The sequence below is a fragment of the Cucurbita pepo genome, chromosome 20 (assembly GCF_057944985.1).
Source record: "Cucurbita pepo subsp. pepo isolate OVF chromosome 20, ASM5794498v1, whole genome shotgun sequence".
In the NCBI taxonomy this organism is placed as follows: Eukaryota; Viridiplantae; Streptophyta; class Magnoliopsida; order Cucurbitales; family Cucurbitaceae; genus Cucurbita; species Cucurbita pepo.
Window position 1 is genome coordinate 14019448 of NC_141817.1, and position 14795 is coordinate 14034242.

Consider the following 14795-nt stretch of genomic DNA (forward strand, 5'->3'; position numbering starts at 1 on the left):
TTCGGGTGCCTCCACGAGGGTCTTTTCGTAAGGGTTGAGGTTGTGAAGTCTTTTCGACACGAGTAAATGTATTTTTTCTTCCATATTCTAAGTTTAGGACAATCTTTAGTGGATATGGTATGATACTAAAACGAGAAAACAACTTTTCAGATCGAGTTAACGACCCTGTCTCAATGGGCAAAAAAGTTCCTATGTTAACACCTATGGATTTTGAGTGAAAAATGGCCCGGAAGCGAAAGGGAAAAAAAATCGTATTTTAACCATTTATATGTGTAACACTCTTAAACTTGAGCGTTTCCTTACAGATTCGTCGAAAAACATCGAAAGAAATAAAGGTTTTTCACATAGTCATTCGGGTGCCTCCACGAGGGTCTTTTCGTAAGGGTTGAGGTTGTGAAGTCTTTTCGACACGAGTAAATGTATTTTTTCTTCCATATTTTAAGCTTAGGACAATCTTTAGTGGATATGGTATGATACTAAAATGAGAAAACAACTTTTCAGATCGAGTTAACGACCCTGTCCCAATGGGCAAAAAAGTTCCTATGTTAACACCTATGGATTTTGAGTGAAAAATGGCCCGGAAGCGAAAGGGAAAAAATTCGTATTTTAACCATTTATATGTGTAACACTCTTAAACTTGAGCGTTTCCTTACAGATTCGTCGAAAAACATCGAAAGAAATAAAGGTTTTTCACATAGTCATTCGGGTGCCTCCACGAGGGTCTTTTCGTAAGGGTTGAGGTTGTGAAGTCTTTTCGACACGAGTAAATGTATTTTTTCTTCCATATTTTAAGCTTAGGACAATCTTTAGTTGATATGGTATGATACTAAAACGAGAAAACAACTTTTCAGATCGAGTTAACGACCCTGTCCCAATGGGCAAAAAAGTTCCTATGTTAACACCTATGGATTTTGAGTGAAAAATGGCCCGGAAGCGAAAGGGAAAAAATTCGTATTTTAACCATTTATATGTGTAAGACTCTTAAACTTGAGCGTTTCCTTACAGATTCGTCGAAAAACATCGAAAGAAATAAAGGTTTTTCACATAGTCATTCGGGTGCCTCCACGAGGGTCTTTTCGTAAGGGTTGAGGTTGTGAAGTCTTTTCGACACGAGTAAATGTATTTTTTCTTCCATATTTTAAGCTTAGGACAATCTTTAGTTGATATGGTATGATACTAAAACGAGAAAACAACTTTTCAGATCGAGTTAACGACCCTGTCCCAATGGGCAAAAAAGTTCCTATGTTAACACCTATGGATTTTGAGTGAAAAATGGCCCGGAAGCGAAAGTGAAAAAAATTCGTATTTTAACCATTTATATGTGTAAGACTCTTAAACTTGAGCGTTTTCTTACAGATTCGTCGAAAAACATCGAAAGAAACAAAGGTTTTTCAAATAGTGATTCGGATGCCTCCACGAGGGTCTTTTCGTAAGGGTTGAGGTTGTGAAGTCTTTTCGACACGAGTAAATGTTTTTTTTCTTCCATATTTTAAGCTTAGGACAATCTTTAGTGGATATGGTATGATACTAAAACGAGAAAACAACTTTTCAGATCGAGTTAACGACCCTGTCTCAATGGGCAAAAAAGTTCCTATGTTAACACCTATGGATTTTGAGTGAAAAATGGCCCGGAAGCGAAAGGGAAAAAAATTCGTATTTTAACCATTTATATGTGTAACACTCTTAAACTTGAGGGTTTCCTTACAGATTCGTCGAAAAACATCGAAAGAAATAAAGGTTTTTCACATAGTCATTCGGGTGCCTCCACGAGGGTCTTTTCGTAAGGGTTGAGGTTGTGAAGTCTTTTCGACACGAGTAAATGTATTTTTTCTTCCATATTCTAAGTTTAGGACAATCTTTAGTGGATATGGTATGATACTAAAACGAGAAAACAACTTTTCAGATCGAGTTAACGACCCTGTCTCAATGGGCAAAAAAGTTCCTATGTTAACACCTATGGATTTTGAGTGAAAAATGGCCCGGAAGCGAAAGGGAAAAAAATTCGTATTTTAACCATTTATATGTGTAACACTCTTAAACTTGAGCGTTTCCTTACAGATTCGTCGAAAAACATCGAAAGAAATAAAGGTTTTTCACATAGTCATTCGGGTGCCTCCACGAGGGTCTTTTCGTAAGGGTTGAGGTTGTGAAGTCTTTTCGACACGAGTAAATGTATTTTTTCTTCCATATTTTAAGCTTAGGACAATCTTTAGTGGATATGGTATGATACTAAAATGAGAAAACAACTTTTCAGATCGAGTTAACGACCCTGTCCCAATGGGCAAAAAAGTTCCTATGTTAACACCTATGGATTTTGAGTGAAAAATGGCCCGGAAGCGAAAGGGAAAAAATTCGTATTTTAACCATTTATATGTGTAACACTCTTAAACTTGAGCGTTTCCTTACAGATTCGTCGAAAAACATCGAAAGAAATAAAGGTTTTTCACATAGTCATTCGGGTGCCTCCACGAGGGTCTTTTCGTAAGGGTTGAGGTTGTGAAGTCTTTTCGACACGAGTAAATGTATTTTTTCTTCCATATTTTAAGCTTAGGACAATCTTTAGTTGATATGGTATGATACTAAAACGAGAAAACAACTTTTCAGATCGAGTTAACGACCCTGTCCCAATGGGCAAAAAAGTTCCTATGTTAACACCTATGGATTTTGAGTGAAAAATGGCCCGGAAGCGAAAGTGAAAAAAATTCGTATTTTAACCATTTATATGTGTAAGACTCTTAAACTTGAGCGTTTTCTTACAGATTCGTCGAAAAACATCGAAAGAAACAAAGGTTTTTCAAATAGTGATTCGGATGCCTCCACGAGGGTCTTTTCGTAAGGGTTGAGGTTGTGAAGTCTTTTCGACACGAGTAAATGTTTTTTTTCTTCCATATTTTAAGCTTAGGACAATCTTTAGTGGATATGGTATGATACTAAAACGAGAAAACAACTTTTCAGATCGAGTTAACGACCCTGTCTCAATGGGCAAAAAAGTTCCTATGTTAACACCTATGGATTTTGAGTGAAAAATGGCCCGGAAGCGAAAGGGAAAAAAATTCGTATTTTAACCATTTATATGTGTAACACTCTTAAACTTGAGGGTTTCCTTACAGATTCGTCGAAAAACATCGAAAGAAATAAAGGTTTTTCACATAGTCATTCGGGTGCCTCCACGAGGGTCTTTTCGTAAGGGTTGAGGTTGTGAAGTCTTTTCGACACGAGTAAATGTATTTTTTCTTCCATATTCTAAGTTTAGGACAATCTTTAGTGGATATGGTATGATACTAAAACGAGAAAACAACTTTTCAGATCGAGTTAACGACCCTGTCTCAATGGGCAAAAAAGTTCCTATGTTAACACCTATGGATTTTGAGTGAAAAATGGCCCGGAAGCGAAAGGGAAAAAAATTCGTATTTTAACCATTTATATGTGTAACACTCTTAAACTTGAGCGTTTCCTTACAGATTCGTCGAAAAACATCGAAAGAAATAAAGGTTTTTCACATAGTCATTCGGGTGCCTCCACGAGGGTCTTTTCGTAAGGGTTGAGGTTGTGAAGTCTTTTCGACACGAGTAAATGTATTTTTTCTTCCATATTTTAAGCTTAGGACAATCTTTAGTGGATATGGTATGATACTAAAATGAGAAAACAACTTTTCAGATCGAGTTAACGACCCTGTCCCAATGGGCAAAAAAGTTCCTATGTTAACACCTATGGATTTTGAGTGAAAAATGGCCCGGAAGCGATAGGGAAAAAATTCGTATTTTAACCATTTATATGTGTAACACTCTTAAACTTGAGCGTTTCCTTACAGATTCGTCGAAAAACATCGAAAGAAATAAAGGTTTTTCACATAGTCATTCGGGTGCCTCCACGACGGTCTTTTCGTAAGGGTTGAGGTTGTGAAGTCTTTTCGACACGAGTAAATGTATTTTTTCTTCCATATTTTAAGCTTAGGACAATCTTTAGTTGATATGGTATGATACTAAAACGAGAAAACAACTTTTCAGATCGAGTTAACGACCCTGTCCCAATGGGCAAAAAAGTTCCTATGTTAACACCTATGGATTTTGAGTGAAAAATGGCCCGGAAGCGAAAGGGAAAAAATTCGTATTTTAACCATTTATATGTGTAAGACTCTTAAACTTGAGCGTTTCCTTACAGATTCGTCAAAAAACATCGAAAGAAATAAAGGTTTTTCACATAGTCATTCGGGTGCCTCCACGAGGGTCTTTTCGTAAGGGTTGAGGTTGTGAAGTCTTTTCGACACGAGTAAATGTATTTTTTCTTCCATATTTTAAGCTTAGGACAATCTTTAGTGGATATGGTATGATACTAAAACGAGAAAACAACTTTTCAGATCGAGTTAACGACCCTGTCCCAATGGGCAAAAAAGTTCCTATGTTAACACCTATGGATTTTGAGTGAAAAATGGCCCGGAAGTGAAAGGGAAAAAATTCGTATTTTAACCATTTATATGTGTAAGACTCTTAAACTTGAGCGTTTCCTTACAGATTCTTCGAAAAACATCGAAAGAAATAATGGTTTTTCACATAGTAATTCGGGTGCCTCCACGAGGGTCTTTTTGTAAGGGTTGAGGTTGTGAAGTCTTTTCGACACGAGTAAATGTATTTTTTCTTCCATATTTTAAGCTTAGGACAATCTTTAGTGGATATGGTATGATACTAAAACGAGAAAACAACTTTTCAGATCGAGTTAACGACCCTGTCTCAATGGGCAAAAAAGTTCCTATGTTAACACCTATGGATTTTGAGTGAAAAATGGCCCGGAAGCGAAAGGGAAAAAAATTCGTATTTTAACCATTTATATGTGTAAGACTCTTAAACTTGAGGGTTTCCTTACAGATTCGTCGAAAAACATCGAAAGAAATAAAGGTTTTTCACATAGTCATTCGGGTGCCTCCACGAGGGTCTTTTCGTAAGGGTTGAGGTTGTGAAGTCTTTTCGACACGAGTAAATGTATTTTTTCTTCCATATTTTAAGCTTAGGACAATCTTTAGTGGATATGGTATGATACTAAAACGAGAAAACAACTTTTCAGATCGAGTTAACGACCCTGTCCCAATGGGCAAAAAAGTTCCTATGTTAACACCTATGGATTTTGAGTGAAAAATGGCCCGGAAGCGAAAGTGAAAAAAATTCGTATTTTAACCATTTATATGTGTAAGACTCTTAAACTTGAGCGTTTCCTTACAGATTCGTCGAAAAACATCGAAAGAAACAAAGGTTTTTCACATAGTCATTCGGGTGCCTCCACGAGGGTCTTTTCGTAAGGGTTGAGGTTGTGAAGTCTTTTCGACACGAGTAAATGTATTTTTTCTTCCATATTTTAAGCTTAGGACAATCTTTAGTGGATATGGTATGATACTAAAACGAGAAAACAACTTTTCAGATCGAGTTAACGACCCTGTCCCAATGGGCAAAAAAGTTCCTATGTTAACACCTATGGATTTTGAGTGAAAAATGGCCCGGAAGCGAAAGGGAAAAAAATTCGTATTTTAACCATTTATATGTGTAACACTCTTAAACTTGAGGGTTTCCTTACAGATTCGTCGAAAAACATCGAAAGAAATAAAGGTTTTTCACATAGTCATTCGGGTGCCTCCACGAGGGTCTTTTCGTAAGGGTTGAGGTTGTGAAGTCTTTTCGACACGAGTAAATGTATTTTTTCTTCCATATTCTAAGTTTAGGACAATCTTTAGTGGATATGGTATGATACTAAAACGAGAAAACAACTTTTCAGATCGAGTTAACGACCCTGTCTCAATGGGCAAAAAAGTTCCTATGTTAACACCTATGGATTTTGAGTGAAAAATGGCCCGGAAGCGAAAGGGAAAAAAATTCGTATTTTAACCATTTATATGTGTAACACTCTTAAACTTGAGCGTTTCCTTACAGATTCGTCGAAAAACATCGAAAGAAATAAAGGTTTTTCACATAGTCATTCGGGTGCCTCCACGAGGGTCTTTTCGTAAGGGTTGAGGTTGTGAAGTCTTTTCGACACGAGTAAATGTATTTTTTCTTCCATATTTTAAGCTTAGGACAATCTTTAGTGGATATGGTATGATACTAAAATGAGAAAACAACTTTTCAGATCGAGTTAACGACCCTGTCCCAATGGGCAAAAAAGTTCCTATGTTAACACCTATGGATTTTGAGTGAAAAATGGCCCGGAAGCGAAAGGGAAAAAATTCGTATTTTAACCATTTATATGTGTAACACTCTTAAACTTGAGCGTTTCCTTACAGATTCGTCGAAAAACATCGAAAGAAATAAAGGTTTTTCACATAGTCATTCGGGTGCCTCCACGAGGGTCTTTTCGTAAGGGTTGAGGTTGTGAAGTCTTTTCGACACGAGTAAATGTATTTTTTCTTCCATATTTTAAGCTTAGGACAATCTTTAGTTGATATGGTATGATACTAAAACGAGAAAACAACTTTTCAGATCGAGTTAACGACCCTGTCCCAATGGGCAAAAAAGTTCCTATGTTAACACCTATGGATTTTGAGTGAAAAATGGCCCGGAAGCGAAAGTGAAAAAAATTCGTATTTTAACCATTTATATGTGTAAGACTCTTAAACTTGAGCGTTTTCTTACAGATTCGTCGAAAAACATCGAAAGAAACAAAGGTTTTTCAAATAGTGATTCGGATGCCTCCACGAGGGTCTTTTCGTAAGGGTTGAGGTTGTGAAGTCTTTTCGACACGAGTAAATGTTTTTTTTCTTCCATATTTTAAGCTTAGGACAATCTTTAGTGGATATGGTATGATACTAAAACGAGAAAACAACTTTTCAGATCGAGTTAACGACCCTGTCTCAATGGGCAAAAAAGTTCCTATGTTAACACCTATGGATTTTGAGTGAAAAATGGCCCGGAAGCGAAAGGGAAAAAAATTCGTATTTTAACCATTTATATGTGTAACACTCTTAAACTTGAGGGTTTCCTTACAGATTCGTCGAAAAACATCGAAAGAAATAAAGGTTTTTCACATAGTCATTCGGGTGCCTCCACGAGGGTCTTTTCGTAAGGGTTGAGGTTGTGAAGTCTTTTCGACACGAGTAAATGTATTTTTTCTTCCATATTCTAAGTTTAGGACAATCTTTAGTGGATATGGTATGATACTAAAACGAGAAAACAACTTTTCAGATCGAGTTAACGACCCTGTCTCAATGGGCAAAAAAGTTCCTATGTTAACACCTATGGATTTTGAGTGAAAAATGGCCCGGAAGCGAAAGGGAAAAAAATTCGTATTTTAACCATTTATATGTGTAACACTCTTAAACTTGAGCGTTTCCTTACAGATTCGTCGAAAAACATCGAAAGAAATAAAGGTTTTTCACATAGTCATTCGGGTGCCTCCACGAGGGTCTTTTCGTAAGGGTTGAGGTTGTGAAGTCTTTTCGACACGAGTAAATGTATTTTTTCTTCCATATTTTAAGCTTAGGACAATCTTTAGTGGATATGGTATGATACTAAAATGAGAAAACAACTTTTCAGATCGAGTTAACGACCCTGTCCCAATGGGCAAAAAAGTTCCTATGTTAACACCTATGGATTTTGAGTGAAAAATGGCCCGGAAGCGAAAGGGAAAAAATTCGTATTTTAACCATTTATATGTGTAACACTCTTAAACTTGAGCGTTTCCTTACAGATTCGTCGAAAAACATCGAAAGAAATAAAGGTTTTTCACATAGTCATTCGGGTGCCTCCACGACGGTCTTTTCGTAAGGGTTGAGGTTGTGAAGTCTTTTCGACACGAGTAAATGTATTTTTTCTTCCATATTTTAAGCTTAGGACAATCTTTAGTTGATATGGTATGATACTAAAACGAGAAAACAACTTTTCAGATCGAGTTAACGACCCTGTCCCAATGGGCAAAAAAGTTCCTATGTTAACACCTATGGATTTTGAGTGAAAAATGGCCCGGAAGCGAAAGGGAAAAAATTCGTATTTTAACCATTTATATGTGTAAGACTCTTAAACTTGAGCGTTTCCTTACAGATTCGTCAAAAAACATCGAAAGAAATAAAGGTTTTTCACATAGTCATTCGGGTGCCTCCACGAGGGTCTTTTCGTAAGGGTTGAGGTTGTGAAGTCTTTTCGACACGAGTAAATGTATTTTTTCTTCCATATTTTAAGCTTAGGACAATCTTTAGTGGATATGGTATGATACTAAAACGAGAAAACAACTTTTCAGATCGAGTTAACGACCCTGTCCCAATGGGCAAAAAAGTTCCTATGTTAACACCTATGGATTTTGAGTGAAAAATGGCCCGGAAGTGAAAGGGAAAAAATTCGTATTTTAACCATTTATATGTGTAAGACTCTTAAACTTGAGCGTTTCCTTACAGATTCTTCGAAAAACATCGAAAGAAATAATGGTTTTTCACATAGTAATTCGGGTGCCTCCACGAGGGTCTTTTTGTAAGGGTTGAGGTTGTGAAGTCTTTTCGACACGAGTAAATGTATTTTTTCTTCCATATTTTAAGCTTAGGACAATCTTTAGTGGATATGGTATGATACTAAAACGAGAAAACAACTTTTCAGATCGAGTTAACGACCCTGTCTCAATGGGCAAAAAAGTTCCTATGTTAACACCTATGGATTTTGAGTGAAAAATGGCCCGGAAGCGAAAGGGAAAAAAATTCGTATTTTAACCATTTATATGTGTAAGACTCTTAAACTTGAGGGTTTCCTTACAGATTCGTCGAAAAACATCGAAAGAAATAAAGGTTTTTCACATAGTCATTCGGGTGCCTCCACGAGGGTCTTTTCGTAAGGGTTGAGGTTGTGAAGTCTTTTCGACACGAGTAAATGTATTTTTTCTTCCATATTTTAAGCTTAGGACAATCTTTAGTGGATATGGTATGATACTAAAACGAGAAAACAACTTTTCAGATCGAGTTAACGACCCTGTCCCAATGGGCAAAAAAGTTCCTATGTTAACACCTATGGATTTTGAGTGAAAAATGGCCCGGAAGCGAAAGTGAAAAAAATTCGTATTTTAACCATTTATATGTGTAAGACTCTTAAACTTGAGCGTTTCCTTACAGATTCGTCGAAAAACATCGAAAGAAACAAAGGTTTTTCACATAGTCATTCGGGTGCCTCCACGAGGGTCTTTTCGTAAGGGTTGAGGTTGTGAAGTCTTTTCGACACGAGTAAATGTATTTTTTCTTCCATATTTTAAGCTTAGGACAATCTTTAGTGGATATGGTATGATACTAAAACGAGAAAACAACTTTTCAGATCGAGTTAACGACCCTGTCCCAATGGGCAAAAAAGTTCCTATGTTAACACCTATGGATTTTGAGTGAAAAATGGCCCGGAAGCGAAAGTGAAAAAAATTCGTATTTTAACCATTTATATGTGTAAGACTCTTAAACTTGAGCGTTTCCTTACAGATTCGTCGAAAAACATCGAAAGAAACAAAGGTTTTTCACATAGTCATTCGGGTGCCTCCACGAGGGTCTTTTCGTAAGGGTTGAGGTTGTGAAGTCTTTTCGACACGAGTAAATGTATTTTTTCTTCCATATTTTAAGCTTAGGACAATCTTTAGTGGATATGGTATGATACTAAAACGAGAAAACAACTTTTCAGATCGAGTTAACGACCCTGTCCCAATGGGCAAAAAAGTTCCTATGTTAACACCTATGGATTTTGAGTGAAAAATGGCCCGGAAGCGAAAGGGAAAAAATTCGTATTTTAACCATTTATATGTGTAAGACTCTTAAACTTGAGCGTTTCCTTACAGATTCGTCGAAAAACATCGAAAGAAATAAAGGTTTTTCACATAGTCATTCGGGTGCCTCCACGAGGGTCTTTTCGTAAGGGTTGAGGTTGTGAAGTCTTTTCGACACGAGTAAATGTATTTTTTCTTCCATATTTTAAGCTTAGGACAATCTTTAGTGGATATGGTATGATACTAAAACGAGAAAACAACTTTTCAGATCGAGTTAACGACCCTGTCCCAATGGGCAAAAAAGTTCCTATGTTAACACGTATGGATTTTGAGTGAAAAATGGCCCGGAAGCGAAAGGGAAAAAATTCGTATTTTAACCATTTATATGTGTAAGACTCTTAAACTTGAGCGTTTCCTTACAGATTCGTCGAAAAACATCGAAAGAAATAAAGGTTTTTCACATAGTCATTCGGGTGCCTCCACGAGGGTCTTTTCGTAAGGGTTGAGGTTGTGAAGTCTTTTCGACACGAGTAAATGTATTTTTTCTTCCATATTTTAAGCTTAGGACAATCTTTAGTGGATATGGTATGATACTAAAACGAGAAAACAACTTTTCAGATCGAGTTAACGACCCTGTCTCAATGGGCAAAAAAGTTCCTATGTTAACACCTATGGATTTTGAGTGAAAAATGGCCCGGAAGCGAAAGGGAAAAAATTCGTATTTTAACCATTTATATGTGTAACACTCTTAAACTTGAGCGTTTCCTTACAGATTCGTCGAAAAACATCGAAAGAAATAAAGGTTTTTCACATAGTCATTCGGGTGCCTCCACGAGGGTCTTTTCGTAAGGGTTGAGGTTGTGAAGTCTTTTCGACACGAGTAAATGTATTTTTTCTTCCATATTTTAAGCTTAGGACAATCTTTAGTGGATATGGTATGATACTAAAACGAGAAAACAACTTTTCAGATCGAGTTAACGACCCTGTCCCAATGGGCAAAAAAGTTCCTATGTTAACACCTATGGATTTTGAGTGAAAAATGGCCCGGAAGCGAAAGTGAAAAAAATTCGTATTTTAACCATTTATATGTGTAAGACTCTTAAACTTGAGCGTTTCCTTACAGATTCGTCGAAAAACATCGAAAGAAACAAAGGTTTTTCACATAGTCATTCGGGTGCCTCCACGAGGGTCTTTTCGTAAGGGTTGAGGTTGTGAAGTCTTTTCGACACGAGTAAATGTATTTTTTCTTCCATATTTTAAGCTTAGGACAATCTTTAGTGGATATGGTATGATACTAAAACGAGAAAACAACTTTTCAGATCGAGTTAACGACCCTGTCCCAATGGGCAAAAAAGTTCCTATGTTAACACCTATGGATTTTGAGTGAAAAATGGCCCGGAAGCGAAAGGGAAAAAATTCGTATTTTAACCATTTATATGTGTAAGACTCTTAAACTTGAGCGTTTCCTTACAGATTCGTCGAAAAACATCGAAAGAAATAAAGGTTTTTCACATAGTCATTCGGGTGCCTCCACGAGGGTCTTTTCGTAAGGGTTGAGGTTGTGAAGTCTTTTCGACACGAGTAAATGTATTTTTTCTTCCATATTTTAAGCTTAGGACAATCTTTAGTGGATATGGTATGATACTAAAACGAGAAAACAACTTTTCAGATCGAGTTAACGACCCTGTCCCAATGGGCAAAAAAGTTCCTATGTTAACACCTATGGATTTTGAGTGAAAAATGGCCCGGAAGCGAAAGGGAAAAAATTCGTATTTTAACCATTTATATGTGTAAGACTCTTAAACTTGAGCGTTTCCTTACAGATTCGTCGAAAAACATCGAAAGAAATAAAGGTTTTTCACATAGTCATTCGGGTGCCTCCACGAGGGTCTTTTCGTAAGGGTTGAGGTTGTGAAGTCTTTTCGACACGAGTAAATGTATTTTTTCTTCCATATTTTAAGCTTAGGACAATCTTTAGTGGATATGGTATGATACTAAAACGAGAAAACAACTTTTCAGATCGAGTTAACGACCCTGTCCCAATGGGCAAAAAAGTTCCTATGTTAACACCTATGGATTTTGAGTGAAAAATGGCCCGGAAGCGAAAGTGAAAAAAATTCGTATTTTAACCATTTATATGTGTAAGACTCTTAAACTTGAGCGTTTCCTTACAGATTCGTCGAAAAACATCGAAAGAAACAAAGGTTTTTCACATAGTCATTCGGGTGCCTCCACGAGGGTCTTTTCGTAAGGGTTGAGGTTGTGAAGTCTTTTCGACACGAGTAAATGTATTTTTTCTTCCATATTTTAAGCTTAGGACAATCTTTAGTGGATATGGTATGATACTAAAACGAGAAAACAACTTTTCAGATCGAGTTAACGACCCTGTCCCAATGGGCAAAAAAGTTCCTATGTTAACACCTATGGATTTTGAGTGAAAAATGGCCCGGAAGCGAAAGGGAAAAAATTCGTATTTTAACCATTTATATGTGTAAGACTCTTAAACTTGAGCGTTTCCTTACAGATTCGTCGAAAAACATCGAAAGAAATAAAGGTTTTTCACATAGTCATTCGGGTGCCTCCACGAGGGTCTTTTCGTAAGGGTTGAGGTTGTGAAGTCTTTTCGACACGAGTAAATGTATTTTTTCTTCCATATTTTAAGCTTAGGACAATCTTTAGTGGATATGGTATGATACTAAAACGAGAAAACAACTTTTCAGATCGAGTTAACGACCCTGTCCCAATGGGCAAAAAAGTTCCTATGTTAACACCTATGGATTTTGAGTGAAAAATGGCCCGGAAGCGAAAGGGAAAAAATTCGTATTTTAACCATTTATATGTGTAAGACTCTTAAACTTGAGCGTTTCCTTACAGATTCGTCGAAAAACATCGAAAGAAATAAAGGTTTTTCACATAGTCATTCGGGTGCCTCCACGAGGGTCTTTTCGTAAGGGTTGAGGTTGTGAAGTCTTTTCGACACGAGTAAATGTATTTTTTCTTCCATATTTTAAGCTTAGGACAATCTTTAGTGGATATGGTATGATACTAAAACGAGAAAACAACTTTTCAGATCGAGTTAACGACCCTGTCTCAATGGGCAAAAAAGTTCCTATGTTAACACCTATGGATTTTGAGTGAAAAATGGCCCGGAAGCGAAAGGGAAAAAATTCGTATTTTAACCATTTATATGTGTAACACTCTTAAACTTGAGCGTTTCCTTACAGATTCGTCGAAAAACATCGAAAGAAATAAAGGTTTTTCACATAGTCATTCGGGTGCCTCCACGAGGGTCTTTTCGTAAGGGTTGAGGTTGTGAAGTCTTTTCGACACGAGTAAATGTATTTTTTCTTCCATATTTTAAGCTTAGGACAATCTTTAGTGGATATGGTATGATACTAAAACGAGAAAACAACTTTTCAGATCGAGTTAACGACCCTGTCCCAATGGGCAAAAAAGTTCCTATGTTAACACCTATGGATTTTGAGTGAAAAATGGCCCGGAAGCGAAAGTGAAAAAAATTCGTATTTTAACCATTTATATGTGTAAGACTCTTAAACTTGAGCGTTTCCTTACAGATTCGTCGAAAAACATCGAAAGAAACAAAGGTTTTTCACATAGTCATTCGGGTGCCTCCACGAGGGTCTTTTCGTAAGGGTTGAGGTTGTGAAGTCTTTTCGACACGAGTAAATGTATTTTTTCTTCCATATTCTAAGATTAGGACAATCTTTAGTTGATATGGTATGATACTAAAACGAGAAAACAACTTTTCAGATCGAGTTAACGACCCTGTCTCAATGGGCAAAAAAGTTCCTATGTTAACACCTATGGATTTTGAGTGAAAAATGGCCCGGAAATGAAAGGGAAAAAATTCGTATTTTAACCATTTATATGTGTAACACTCTTAAACTTGAGCGTTTCCTTACAGATTCGTCGAAAAACATCGAAAGAAATAAAGGTTTTTCACATAGTCATTCGGGTGCCTCCACGAGGGTCTTTTCGTAAGGGTTGAGGTTGTGAAGTCTTTTCGACACGAGTAAATGTATTTTTTCTTCCATATTTTAAGCTTAGGACAATCTTTAGTGGATATGGTATGATACTAAAATGAGAAAACAAATTTTCAGATCGAGTTAACGACCCTGTCCCAATGGGCAAAAAAGTTCCTATGTTAACACCTATGGATTTTGAGTGAAAAATGGCCCGGAAGCGAAAGTGAAAAAAATTCGTATTTTAACCATTTATATGTGTAAGACTCTTAAACTTGAGCGTTTCCTTACAGATTCGTCGAAAAACATCGAAAGAAACAAAGGTTTTTCACATAGTCATTCGGGTGCCTCCACGAGGGTCTATTCGTAAGGGTTGAGGTTGTGAAGTATTTTCGACACGAGTAAATGTATTTTTTCTTCCATATTCTAAGATTAGGACAATCTTTAGTTGATATGGTATGATACTAAAACGAGAAAACAACTTTTCAGATCGAGTTAACGATCCTGTCCCAATGGGCAAAAAAGTTCCTATGTTAACACCTATGGATTTTGAGTGAAAAATGGCCCGGAAGCGAAAGTGAAAAAAATTCGTATTTTAACCATTTATATGTGTAAGACTCTTAAACTTGAGCGTTTCCTTACAGATTCGTCGAAAAACATCGAAAGAAATAAAGGTTTTTCACATAGTCATTCGGGTGCCTCCACGAGGGTCTTTTCGTAAGGGTTGAGGTTGTGAAGTCTTTTCGACACGAGTAAATGTATTTTTACTTCCATATTTTAAGCTTAGGACAATCTTTAGTGGATATGGTATGATACTAAAACGAGAAAACAACTTTTCAGATCGAGTTAACGACCCTGTCCCAATGGGCAAAAAAGTTCCTATGTTAACACCTATGGATTTTGAGTGAAAAATGGCCCGGAAGCGAAAGTGAAAAAAATTCGTATTTTAACCATTTATATGTGTAAGACTCTTAAACTTGAGCGTTTCCTTACAGATTCGTCGAAAAACATCGAAAGAAATAAAGGTTTTTCACATAGTCATTCGGGTGCCTCCACGAGGGTCTTTTCGTAAGGGTTGAGGTTGTGAAGTCTTTTCGACACGAGTAAATGTAT